The following is a 13,813-nucleotide window of genomic DNA, read 5'->3' on the forward strand; positions in this document are numbered from 1 at the left end:
ATTTGCCCAAGAAGCAATGGACACAGAGACCCCAGAAGGCCCATGGGTCTGCACAGCAGATCCCAGGCAGGGCTACCGTGGCCTGGCTCAGCACAGTGGCTCGGGGTGCATTTCTGCCGCGTGATAGAAGCTCTGTTTGCCTTGAGCAGGGCGAATTGCTTCACAGCTGCTGCCTGCTGTTTGCCTCTGAAGCAAAGGTAGGTGGAAGCCAGGGCAGGGCATTGTGGCGGGCTGTGGACACAGGCTCTTATCTTTTGGGAGCAGAGATAATGGCTATATTTAGCTTTGCACTGAGCCCTTGCACAGTGGTCTTACTGATTTCCCCATAGCTTTCCACCCCTCCCGGCTTGCTGGGGGACAAGGAAGAGCAATCTTCCCCTTCCCTGCTTGCTGCATAGCATGGGGAAGAAGCTTCTCCCTGGGGAGAACAAGCCCCATCCCTGATGGATGCAAGGAGGTTCCCTGTGTCCCCAAAGATTTCACCTGGTCTTTGTTCAAAGTGCAGAGCTCAGTGAGGACTCCTGGTCCTGCCACCCCTCGAGTTCCCACAGGGCTAGTTGGAGCATTTCCTCCTCGCTGTAAGGAGCTCAGATCCCAGCTGCCAGACAGGAGAAGGGAAGCGGGACTGGGGCATTGTGCAACATGCCCACACTGCAGTGGGCTGTGGGGCCAAGGCTCAAGGGCGAGTATTATAAACCTGTGGGGTGGCTGACGTAACACCATTGCCTGAAGACTCACTGCTCAGGACACCCCCTCCACAGCTTTCTGCCCCCTCTCAAATCATCAGCAGAGATGGACAGTGTCCATGGTGGTGCCTGGTGCTGTTGCAATGCTGGCAGTTGTTAGAAATTTCACAATTAGCAGTGCTGCCTTTGAGCCAGGTCCCAGTGCTTGCACCAAACAGAAGACAGTTTTGTTCACGACAAGGCCAAGAGGGTAACTCTGAAGTAATTTTAATCTGGTGTTGCCTCATGTCAAAATACTAAGGGAGAAGCTAATTTTGGAATAATTTTTGTCACGATCAGGAGGAAAGCCTGGCTGACACAGAAGAGGTTATTTTGAGCTGCCCCAGGGTGAGGGATAGCAGGCAGCTTGACTTTCTACCATCCAGAAAGGATGCATCCATGTGGCTGTGTGGCCATCAGTCCTGCCTCATCCCTTCTAGACATACAGCGGGATACCAACCTCTCTGGAGGATGGGAAGCTCACAGGCCCCCTCTAGATATCAACAGTGATTCAACAGAATCAAGCATGGAAGCAGTAAACATCCTTTTTTCCATGGGCCTCCAACTCCTGCAGCTACCCCAGGAAATGAGGCAAAGAGTGCATAATGTTTTGCAGTGTTGAAGGAAATTCCACTCGGTTCCAACTCCTGCTCCAAGGCAGAAGCTCTACTGCCACTCCTGGCTCTGTCCCAGTGCAATGAGTTACTTCAGTACATTGGCTGCTGGCCCGCGATGGGATATTTACCTTGGCATGGCTCTTTCAGGATCTCATACGCACTCAGACAGTCAAACACCCCAAGGAACATGTACTCTGCCCTGCGGAAGACTGCAGCATGGGGTCAGGTACAAAACCTGGTATTCTGTGTCCTTCAAAAAATACCAGGTAGAGTAAAACTATTGGTTCCTAATAATAAAAATGTCCAACAGTGGGCAGTAAGAAAATCCATGCAAAAATGAAGGCTGTGGGGGAAGGAATGAATGGAAATAAGAAAGCTGCTACTGACAGGGAAAAAGGGGATGTGCTTGGACTTGGATCTGCCTTAAATGTACGAGTCATAGTGAAGCAAAGTATATTTTAACTTCAGATCCCCTAGAAAGATTGCAAACCTTATTTGATCGGGGCAGATATCTTGGGCACTTACACACACTCAGGACTGGAGACTCATTGGACATACCTTTGCATAAGAGGCTGCGCTTTGCTTGAAAGTCACTTGTGTGCTCATGAAGGCTCAGATAGAAAAGATCAGGCTGAGGGCTCCTTGTAGTCATTGATGAAAAATGCAAACTCAGTTTTCTTTCAAGGATCCATATGCTCTCTTTGCTACAGCAGACAATGGTGTCTCTGTGAAGCGTTTTGTCTCATCAGATCAGTGTCAGTGAAAGATGGGATCTGTTGCCTATGTCTATCCACTCACTAAAAGGGAATCTGAAAACTAGTAGGAACTAAATGGCTGATGCGGTGTCTCAAATGAGTATCAAAAGCAAAGTCAACAATAAGGCAGATGCTGTGTGGAGGATGTTGAGAAAGGTCAGCTAGAGCTGCTCCTATTGCCAGCCTTTGCATTCTTTGAAAATATTTTTGTCTAGTCTTTTTATTTTGAGGTATTAATTTAATCCCAGGGGGAAAAAAAGTAATATTCAAAGGTTAACTCTATTAACGAAAAGTTTGAAGTTTTCTTCTTGCAAAAACTGTTTGCAGCTAAGAAACTCAATGCAGCTAAGTAGGTCACTTGAGATCCCTAGTTTGGTGCATACAAATGCCTTTCCTGTCTGCAGATGTCTTGGCCTTGTCTGCTGCCTGAGTGAGTATCCTGGAGAGATGGCTCTCTCCCTGCCCGATCCCACAAAGTCTAGCTGATCTCATTTGTGCTTAACAGAAGCCAGTGGTGCGCAGCATCTTTGTACCAGACGTGTGCTTCTAAACTTGGGTTGGAGGAGGCAACATTTAGGAGATGTGCCTGCAAATGAAGACACATCCAGGTCAGGAATATCTCTGACAAGGTCTGGAATGCAGGCTATTTATTCATAAGAAGCCAGGGAGGAGGAACTCAGGCTGTTGGGCAGTCTATTAAGCAGCATTTTGGTGCTGGCAGCTGGGAATAGCACATGTCCTGAGCCTGTGGAGCCTGCGAGCATTTTTGTCTGTCCGTTCTTTGTCCCCTCCTCCCCTAGACTTTGCTCATTCTCTACTCCCAATCTGCTCAGATTCCAGCAGTACGGAATGGCATGCGGAAGAGGAGGGGTGCTGGCAGGCTCAAGCGGCAGCCACAGCAATCCTGCAGTGACTGAAAATCGATCTATAGAAAACACACCCCCTCACCACAGGTACAACAAAGTGCTTGGTGTAGATCATGGCTTAATGGATGCCACTGCTCCTGAGCAAAATTTGAAGCGTAGGACTTGTCAAGGGGGTGCAGACACAGCAGACGGAGGAGAATGTCCTTGGCCTTCTAAGATGAGAGATCAGAGTACAATGATCTGAACCAGGTGGCACCAGCAAAGCTGGTTAGAAAGCAGCAATAGCAGGGCCTATAGGAAAATCAGTAAGTCGAAATAAATAAGATGGTTTTGAAAGTCATCACAACTAGGCTGAGAATTAGATTTGCTGATATCTGCTCTTGTCAAAGCAGAAGAGGTACAGTATGGCATAGTAGCTGAATATACTGGGTAACTGCTGGTTTTAGATGACTGTTTTTGAGGAAGGAAGTAAATGTAAAATTGCTTTTTCATTTCTTGTGCAAAATGACAGCAACATGGGCATCTTTGTGACTCACATATGTACACATTTGTACTCATATGGACACATTCCTGTGCACAGATGTGCGTGACAGTATTAAGGATCTGTCTCTATGGAAAAGTGTTAGAATTCTGTGTTGTGCTCTCTGCTTGTTTAAGCTCACAGAACAAATCAGCATCTACTGTTAAGCTTTTCAGCTGCAGAGCAGAAGAAAACTGGTCCCACAGATTTTGAGCTTTCGTAGGTTTTCATCTTTTTTACCCCCACGGCTGCAGTGATAACTCAAGTAGTTTATCTGAAAGCCAAATGCAGTCAGTCTCTGTTGATAGGCCATCTTTCCTGGTATTTCAAAAATACTTTGATCCCCACCCCACTGTCTTAGTCCTATTTTTTGCAGTACCACAACATCAAAACTAGTAGTGCAATGCTGACATGCTGCAGGCAACACCAAACTCTCTCCACTAATTATTTTCATTGATGTAAGGGTCACTTCAGAACACAACATTTCCTGTGATCTTCTAGCTCCCAGTGTGGAGACAGTCAGGAAAAGAATAAACACCATTTTCTAAAGCTGGTTGCAGTAACCTTGTTGTCTGAGACTCAGACAGCACTTCAGATTTCCTTATTACCACATATCTGAGAGACAGGAGGTTGCTGTCGCTTCCCAGAGAAAGGTTGTATGCCTCAGTTGGTCACTCCACAGAGAACTGACCCACTGCAATTGCTGCCAACTTTCTCAACTTTCTTTGATTAGTTGGTCTCAAAATGATGTGAAGGACCAGACTTCTGACTTCCTCTTCCTTAAGATCACTGTTGGTTCTTCCATGGGAGCCCTTACAAGGCCTAATGCTATTCAGCGTTGAGCTGGGTTTGAGCTGGTTGACAACTTTTATAGCCCTTGGTCACATAGCCAGTAAACTTGTGGTTGCAGCGTGGTTTGCTCAGGGTCCTCCAAAAGGTGTGCATAAGTAGCTTTTATCTCAATTAAATCACAGCAACTTAACTTAAGCTGCTTGTGTCAGCTCCCTGTCACCTTCCCTACCAACAGGGCCTGATCCAGCTTGTGCAAAGACACAGCTTGGGCTTTGCACCATTCTTGTGCGGCCTATACAGGACAGAGCTTCTCTGGCACTCCAACTGCCTCTGAGTTTTTTAAAAGCCTCTGATAAAACTTGAGCTAATGCAGCTATAAATAGCAAACAATGGCTTTTGGTTAACCCAGGAACTTTGGTCATGGAGCTGGCTCTGGGCTCCAGCGTTTGGCTTTTCACAGCCTCAGGTCTCATACCAGCTGGATTCCAAGTTCATTAGCACTATTGGCTCATTTCTGCCTTCTATTCTGGGCAAAAGGAGACACACGTTTCTGTAAATTTGCACCCATGCATATGAAATATGTGTTTATATATTACACAGCAGTAAATATTCTTGTACGTATCTATAAAGGTATACTTGACATTTTGGTGGCAGTTTTCCTCCTTTCTTCAAAGATTTTAAACTCAACTACTTCATGGTCACTATGGCCCAAATGGCCTCCAGTTGCCACTTCACCCACGAGACTCTGTTCACAAGCAGCATATCTAGGAGGATACCTTTACAAGTCAGCTCCCTTAGTACTTCCCCCAAGAAGTTATCATCAGGGTGTTTTAGGAATCCCCTGAGTCTGTTTGCATTAGCTGTGTGGTGTTCCCATTTAATGTCTGGCAAGTTGAAGTCACCCATAAAGACAAAGGTTGCAAAGTACATAACTTCCTCATCTGATATGGATGCTGCAGTGGACTGACCGTCACAGGCCTATATATCACCAAGCTGCTGTTCCCCAGCATTTCTTATCTGCACAAGCATGCATCCTGTTTATTGAGCAGGCTACTTTTGTTTTCCAGGTCAGTCTCCCTTATGGGCGTATTATTGCTGTTATTGGCTGGCATGGTGTTGTGACACATCAAAGATAATGTGCCATAGTGAAGGTTTAATCTCAGGGGAATGGGGGCGAAAAAGTCATTACTTAAAATTGAGAGTGTGTTATTTAACAAGTGAATATAGAGCAATGAGAGGCAGATAAGACATGGAAAAGTCACATATCAGTAAGGTATGGATCCAATATTATATGGCTGAGAGAGAAGAAAGAAAGAAAACAAAGATGAATCTTAAAATACTTCAATGAAGATCTTAAAGAATTTGCGAATAGGAAGTAATATGTGAGTGTGTGTTCAATATACTGCCTCAGAGCAAAGCCCTTCCTTTAATTAATTACTAATAAAAAATTGTTCTAGTCTGCATGAAGCAGTCAGATATGCTAAAGCTATACTAACCCTATCTAAGGTAAACACACGGTCTATTTCTAATACAAAGGTATTTTATTCAGCACAAAGCAAATAAGCCTATCCATGGGCTCTGTGCAAGCAGTCTGGCTCACAGACCTTTGCCCATAGACTGTGATGTGACAATTGCACCTCTGTAGATCTGTACTCGCTTTACATCCCGTTGCAGACTAGCTGGGCTTGTGCTGACTTTGTTACCCTTGACATGCTCAGCTGCAGCCTATGCTGTTGCTTTAAGTAATTTTGGCTGGTTTATTTCACTTCTCACCCTACTTTAAGACTTACCGCTTGAATGAAGATTGTATCAAAGATCCTGTCATTCCATCAGCTGCTAGCATCACACTGCTCTTAATTTTTCCATTTGTAAAGGACGTGTATATAGACTCTCAAGCTCCCTGTCACAGAACCTTGTAGATGCTAAAAACTGACTTGATTTCAAAAAGGAACCAGACACATTCTCAGAAGGAAAAAAAATCCAGTGCTACACACAGTGCATGGCCTCCTTTTCAGGAAATGCTTGGTCTGCAAACACTGAGCTGGCTGAGAAACTTATCTGGAGTTGAATCACTACAGGCTTGTCCAGCTCTTCTCTTCCTCAGGCTTCTGCCACAGCTCTGTGCCAGACAAGATTCAGGGGAAGATGGACCACACTGGAGATTAAGGACTCACAAAAATGTTTGCTCAGTGTCACAGATTGATTAGAATTTCTCCCTGGAAAGCCTCACAGATGGCAAAATCCTATGGGCTTGTGGCAGAAGTAAAAGGACTGCTTCAGGGAAACAAGCAAAGCTGCCTAATTCCTTCTAACCCAGGTAGAAGGCTCCCAGGTAGAAATGCTTCTGAGCTTTGCAAATAGCTTGAAACCACCTGTGGGAACAGGCAGTGATGGCCAGTGATGCTTCCCACACACATGCTCCAGTCAGAGAAGAAGTGCTAGAGTAGACTCTGGCATTGGTAATTCCAACCACCCTATATGGGAGAACTGAGACATAGAGAGGGCATTGGTGAGCATTACTGGTGTAAAAATCAAAGGTGACTGCTGTGGGGCAGGTGAAAGGAAGCTCTGCCTGATAATAAATAGGGCCATTAGATGTAGCGCCCGGGAGTTCTGTTTCTGTGCTCCTCTGAGCAAAAAATCAGTAAGTTCTTCCAAAGCTATCAATGTTAGCCTCTGGCTTCTGTGCAGGGGGCTCAGAGCATAGATAGGGAAGGGCCCAGATGTGCCTGGTGACATTTGAGTTCAGGGGCTCAAGTATCTGGAAAAAGCCTGATAAGAGCCAGGAATTCAAGTGGTCCTGAAATAGTGGTAAGGGCAGCTGGGGAATGCCTCATATGGACACACAGGCCTCAGCACTGGGGAGTGGTATGCAAGGAGGTGACACCTGCCCCAGACGCTCAGTGTCACATCTCCATCCCAAAGAGACTGGCATGGGGCAAGTGACAGACATTGCATCTCAAACGTGCTGGGGAGCTTGTCCTATGCCTGCCCTACCTAGGGCTGCATAAGAAAGAAGATCCCCAGTCCCCAGAGTGGCTTCCCCTTCATTCTGAGGAATGGCCCTGCCTGCCAAGCACATGGACTGGACTGCTTTGGGTTAAGGTCCATCTTCTTTCCAGCAGTGCTTTGTATTGCTTCTTAGAGTATCAGGCATTCCTTTGAGCTCTGTGCCTCCATGGGGTGAGATTTTGGAGACACAAACAGCCATGGCATTCTCATCATGGGCTGCCACTGTGCTAGCTTGATTTAGGGAATATCACAGAGAGAGGGGAAGAGATGATTTCCAGAAGTTTTCATCTCTCACAGTTTCTGCAGTGGTACTTATCTTCATCCTGCCAACAGGCAGTCTCAAGGAGGCCAGGCTGAAGTATCTGACCAAAAGCCAGTGCAGGTGTTGGTGTTAGAGCAAGGTGTAGGGGCAGTTCAAAACCAGGTTTCAGCTTAAAAATCTGGAGGCTCTCTCAGTTTGCCTCTCCTATGCTGGATGAGTTTTGCTCTTATTAAGACCTATTTCCTTTTTGAGTCCCACAGTAAACCAAGGTCATCCAGAAGAGGATCATCATCCCAGGGTCACCTCAGATACCTTGATCTACTATAGTATGAGGTAAAGTAATTTTGTTTGGGATTAACTGGAGACTGCTAGAGACAGGCATAGGCTGGCATCTAGGGGGAGAGTGCTAGATAAGCCTAGCATCAGTGACAGCCATGTTACTCTGGATTTTTGGAGACTATTTTTTAACCAGTGATTGAATCAGTTCCTACCATTGCCCCCCTTTTCATCCTGGGGCAAGGAAATTTGGCTCCCCCCAAATTTTTGCAGTTGTTTAATGGCTCTCAGATTCTTCCTTGACTGAGTTTGATGGAAAAGGCAAGTAGGTGCTTGAACTGGCTGCGCTCACACTGAGCTCATGTAGCCAACAGAGATACATGCCACATGAGCACTGTTGCAAAATTCCCTGCTCTGTCAAGCAGACAGGGCTGATGTCCAATGAGTTCAGTTTTAACTCCGATCTCCAGATAGACACGGTAAGCAAACAGCTTTCTGAAAAGGCCTCGAGCAAGCAGTACCACAGTTCCCTGTGTCTGGGCTGCCCGGGAGGCTGCTTCCGATCCACCTTGGGCGCAGGTTGCTGTGTCTTGTGCCTGTGCCTCTGTGCATCCCTTTCCTCTGACTGCTCAGTCTCCCTCAGAGAAGAGTTTAGTCTGACGCAGGTTTTCCTCCAGGCAGGCCTGGAAGGTGACAAACAGAACCCATATATCTCTTCCTGCAAATTCAATAGGAATGTGGGAGTCACGGCTCTTCAGAAGTGATTGAAAAGAGTCCATGGAGTTGGGGTGCCTGCTTCACATCCTGTGGAGATGGAATATGAACACATTGAAAATCCATCCCTGAATCCACACAGACTTATTGGGAAACCAGACACAGTTGCCCAGCCTTCTCTTCCTTTCTTCTCCTATGTTTCCATTCTCTCTACCCTGTAGCGTTGTTCAGAGCAAGTCAAACAAGGGCTTGAATGCAGCAGTAGAAAGCTGTTCTACTCTCTGAAGTGCAGGAAATAGACTCCTAAGGAGCATAAAGGAGTTTTAAAATAAATCACCTTAAATCTGCCTAATGCTGAACCAATGGGAGTAGCCTGTCTGCTTTACCTTCTGCAGGATTGTGAGGGTGAAACAGTGGCTCTGAGGGAGGGTCTGGAACCTCCCTTGAGGTAGATGGCATATATTACAAAACTCAGCAGGGCCTGGCTTGAATCATCCCGTGCTCCTGGCCTGAAGGAGCGGGAGGGTAACTGTGGTGTCTACACTGGGCGCTGATCACATGCAGACTGTATGCTGTTGAGAGCTGCCAGCTTTGGGATTGAAGTCCCAGGTTTGTTCTGGGAACAGCTGCTGCGTGGGGCAGTGAGCTCTGTACACGTGCCCAAGCAGCCCTGGAGCACAAAATCAACACAACCCTCATCCAGGCCTTGGGCTGAAGCTGGAAAGAGCAATCACCAGGCTGTCGTGTCCCCTGTGGGTAGCCAGGAAGATCAGACCCAGCCCCCATAGAGGCATCCACCCTCAGCATCCTACTGGATGCGCCCAGGCTCTGTAAGATTCACCACTTTTAGGCACCCTTGTGATGTAGCACAGCAAGTCTTGTACAAAGTGCTCGCTTTGCTGCCCTTAAACCCCACTTATTTGCCATACTCTCTGGTCGTCATGTGCAGCTTGTGTGCTGTGCTGTGCTCTGTCCGGCCCTGCAGGCTGGCTGGGCTTGGGGCTCCACACTGAGGCTGGGGAAGACTGGCAGGCTCAGATTGAGCTCCTGAGCCTATAATCCCAGGGGTATCTCTGAAAAAGCAAATATTGGCAGGTTATATGCATGTGCATATGTTTTTCTCCATGTGCTCATTAAGGGAAGAGGTTTCACAGCCCTTGATCCTGTCCCAATCACTTTTCATCCCCTGTAGCCTTTCTCATCACACCAACAATCTTGGGACAGCCTTAATTGAAAGGAATTAACCTTATCCCAGTTAACATCACATCCTTTGATGTGCTCCCACATCACATCTCTAAATTGGAGAGAGATGGATTTGAAGGCTGAACTGTTCACTGGATAATTAATTGGTGGGATGGTCACAGTCAGAGGGTTGTGGTCAGCAGCTCCATGTCCTGGTGATGAGCGATGTCCCCAAGGGGTCCACCTTGGCACTGGTACTTTTGAACATTTTCGTCAATGACATAGACAGTGGGATCGAGTATACCCTCAGCAAGTTTGCTGACGATACCAAACTTAGTGGTGCAGTTGACACAATAGACGGATGAGATGCCATCCACAGGGACCTGGACAAGCTTGAAAAGCGGGCCTACAAGAACCTAATGAGATTGAACAAGGCCAAGAACAGAGCACAGCACTGGGGTCAGGGCAGTCCCATGTATTTGTATAGACTGGGAGAAGGACATGGACAGATAGTGATAGGGCAAGGGAGAATGGTTTTAAATTAAAGATGGGAAATTTAGATTAGATATTAGGAGGAAACTACTCAGAGAGCGGTGAGGCCCTGGCACACTCTGCCCAGAGAAGCTGTGGATGTCCCATCCCTGGAGGTGCTCAAGGCTGGGTATTATGGGGCACTGGGCAGCTGAGCTGGTGGGTGGCAGTCCTGCATGCCACAGGGAGTTGGAACTGGATGGGCTTTAAGGTCCCTCCCAGCCTAAGATATTCCATGCTTCTATGATCCTACAATGATCTGTATATCACAGCCAACTCAAGACAGCTTCTTCTCCCATCTGTGTGGGACCAGTTGTACCCAGTGTTTCCTGTGTGACAGCATTTACCGCACCCTCTCCATCTCTACCTCCGAGGGATGGCAAAATGCTCAGCCCCTGACATTTTCACATTGCTCTGTTGGGAACATGAAGCTCCCTAAGAGGCAACTAAGCTCTGGAGTGTGGACACCAGCACTTCCCAGTGCAGCAGGCAGCTCCTAAAAGGCTCCCATCTCTGATACCCCTACACAGCTTAACCATCAGGGCTTCAGTAGCCTCCAGGTGATCTGCTTGAAGAGAGAGAAAATGGCAGGAGGTTTAGAAATCTTCCCTTAGGTTTCCCAGGCAGAGATGGCAGAGCGTGTCACCAGCAACCGCATAGATGAGATAAAGTTACAGTAAGCAGCAGTGAGCACGTAGACAAATCTTTTGCATTTATTTATTTGTTTAAAGTTCTTTCATTTTAAATGAAAGAAAGAATACACCTTGGAAATAGAAACCCTGCTCTGAGAAGGAAAAGAAGCCTCCAAAGCAGTCTTAGCAGGCCCATTTGAATCCTTTTTACATTAAAATGAGGCAGTGCCAGAGCCACAGCTATGGGGCTCTCTCCTCCACTTGTTCCCAGTCTCATCCAGGTGAATTTGCCAGATTTTGTCCCAGATGCTGAGTTCCAGATGCAGGTATGCTAACTGCAGGGCTTGCTGGAGGTTTGAGGCTATTTCAAATTATGGGAGTTGCTTGATTAGCTGAACCAGCCTCTGTCTGCCAACACAATCACTACATATGGCAAACACTTCATTTTTGTCTCCAAGCACACTTTCAGTGCAAAAAATTAAATGAGTGCAATATGTCATAAAGATAAGGGATACTACAATCCCTCTGCCCCCAAATACACACCCTAAAAAAGATTCCTAATTTTTTTAGCATTAAAGGAAAGAGACCATTTACTCTACTAGTTACAGCAATACTACTAGTTTATCTTGGTTGCTGTGAGCACTGGAAACCTGATACAGCAAGTTCCTCTGTGAGAAGGTGATTGTTTCTATTTTTGCGGGGATAGGAATTTGTGGGATTAAGCAAGATGCTCTGGATGCAGCCCCAGCTCACCAGATGCCTGCCCTTGGGGCAACATGACAGCAGCAGTACTTCGTGTGGAAATAAAAGCACACATAGTGCAAAGCAGTCTGCAGTGCAGTATGAGCTGGCAGAGAACAGAACCTACGTGAAGTGCAGCCAAAAAGGCTCATCCTGCACAGAACTTTTGTAATCAGCAGGACTTAAGCAGTACTATTTCAGAGAAGGATAACAACCTTGCCCTCTCTTGCTTCCATCAGATTCCCTCAGAATGCTCCTTCCCTTCACCTGAGCATTGGAATTTTTTTGCCTATTCCAAACCCAAGGCAAATAGACACTCCATGGGGAAGTCTAAATACAGCACATACCAAAGCCAATTGCAAAATGTAGGCCCTAGGACAGCATACAGCTGCAGCTGCACAGACTGATGCCCTACTTGCTCCAATTGCCCATCTCCCTGGTATCTGCTAGGTAAGAGGAACAGCTGCTGGTAGTTGATTTTGATGACAGGAACTGAATAGTGCAGTGGTGAAACTAGACTGCAAGAGGCTGACCCCATCCTACTGCTTTTTATCTCTTAATCCTGTGGATTTTGGACCTAGCAGGACGGGGGAAGATGACAAATGTCCCTGAGCAAGGCACATGCTGAGATGTCAGATTTGTGCCAAATCCAGCCAGTACAGTCACAGCTATTGGGTCTCCCTAGCTGATATTCTCAAAGTGATCTGAGGACAGTATGCCATCCCAGGAACCCCACATCAAACAGTGTTTCCTGTGCTATGTTTTCTAGCAGTATGAGGAGCAGAGACATCTTATATGCTCCTCACAACTCTGATCTCTCTATGGCCAGAGGAGATCATCACAGGAGCAAGCAGACAAGGTACAGCTGCGAGGAAGTGTATTTCACCTGGTGGAGCTGTTGGGCGGCCTGGTGAAAGGAAGCATGAGGAGGTAGCTTCCTCCCACAGTGCAGAGCTGAGAGGAGGAAGTTCTTTCCGACGCTGAAATTTGTAAGAGTTCAAAAAGGGACAGCTCAAAAGAATAAGCCATTAAGGGCTTTTAAATGGAGACACCTTGTCTGGCTCAAAAAAATGCTAAGCCTGGGCAAAGTTTTGGGGAGATTGGCATGTTTCCACAATTCCCTCTTTTCTGTAACCATCATTTCTTCTTTGTGCCTTTTTTTTCCTCTTAATTTTACTGAGAGCTCCTTGGGGAACAAAGGGAGGTGATGTGTGGAGCACAGGTTGTTCCAGGATTATAATGCTTTATTGCTCTTTAGCAATAAATAAAATTGGCTGTGATAGCCTGAGAGGAGAGACGATTGGCCTGTTTTATAGCCGCCTTTGTCTCCCTGAGCTCTCGGTCTTTGTCTCGCTGAGCTCTCAGCTTGGAGTCATTAAAGGGGTGACCCTGGAAATGTTGGCAGAGATTAGCTGTTGCTCAATGCATGGGTGCCCTCCTAGTGTGCCTCATGGTGTGATAGGCTACGCTGTTTCCCAGGAGCAATCAATCTCAGTGAGGTTTTAACATAGAGAATTGGGGCAGGCATCCAGGTTGATATCTTCAGTCAAAGAGGACATCCTGGTCCAAAGAACATCAATGGTGCCGCTGGCAGTGAGGGCTGAGTGTAGCCAGATCCTCACCTGATGTTTGTGGAGGGAACATGCATGAGCAGTTTGGATAAGCTGGTCATGCTATGGCTGAGCCTAGCAGCAGTGGCCCAGTGCAGATGCAGCCTTGAATATCCAGAGAATGAGGAAAGATCTGCCAGAAATCAAAAAGCCAAATTCTCTTCTGAAAAAAAGAAATTTGGCTAAAGCTAGGTAAGGGAAGAGCCGTTCTTAAAGCCAGGTTCATTTTCCAAGCAACGATGAATAATTTCTCACGAAGTTACGTGCATCCAGAGAGATAATAAAGACACTTTTTTTTCTTGGCTATTTCTTATTAAGCAGTGATGTGATGCTAACAGTTGTCTGTGATGCTGGAGCAAAGTTGGGCTGATGGCTTCTGGAAGAGGAGTATTTTTCCTTTTTCACTTGGTCGAGAAATGAACTGAGCCAAGGGACAAAGCCTGATTGGGATGCTTGGGTTCCCAAATGCTTGGTGTGTTTGCTCTGTGTGCTGCACATAGAACCAGAAACAGGGTGTGATCAAGGAGAAGCTTGGAGTAAATAGAAGAACAGAACAGAAAGACCTCTGCCTTTTTTTT

The sequence above is a fragment of the Meleagris gallopavo genome, chromosome 4 (assembly GCF_000146605.3).
Source record: "Meleagris gallopavo isolate NT-WF06-2002-E0010 breed Aviagen turkey brand Nicholas breeding stock chromosome 4, Turkey_5.1, whole genome shotgun sequence".
Classification (NCBI taxonomy): Eukaryota; Metazoa; Chordata; class Aves; order Galliformes; family Phasianidae; genus Meleagris; species Meleagris gallopavo.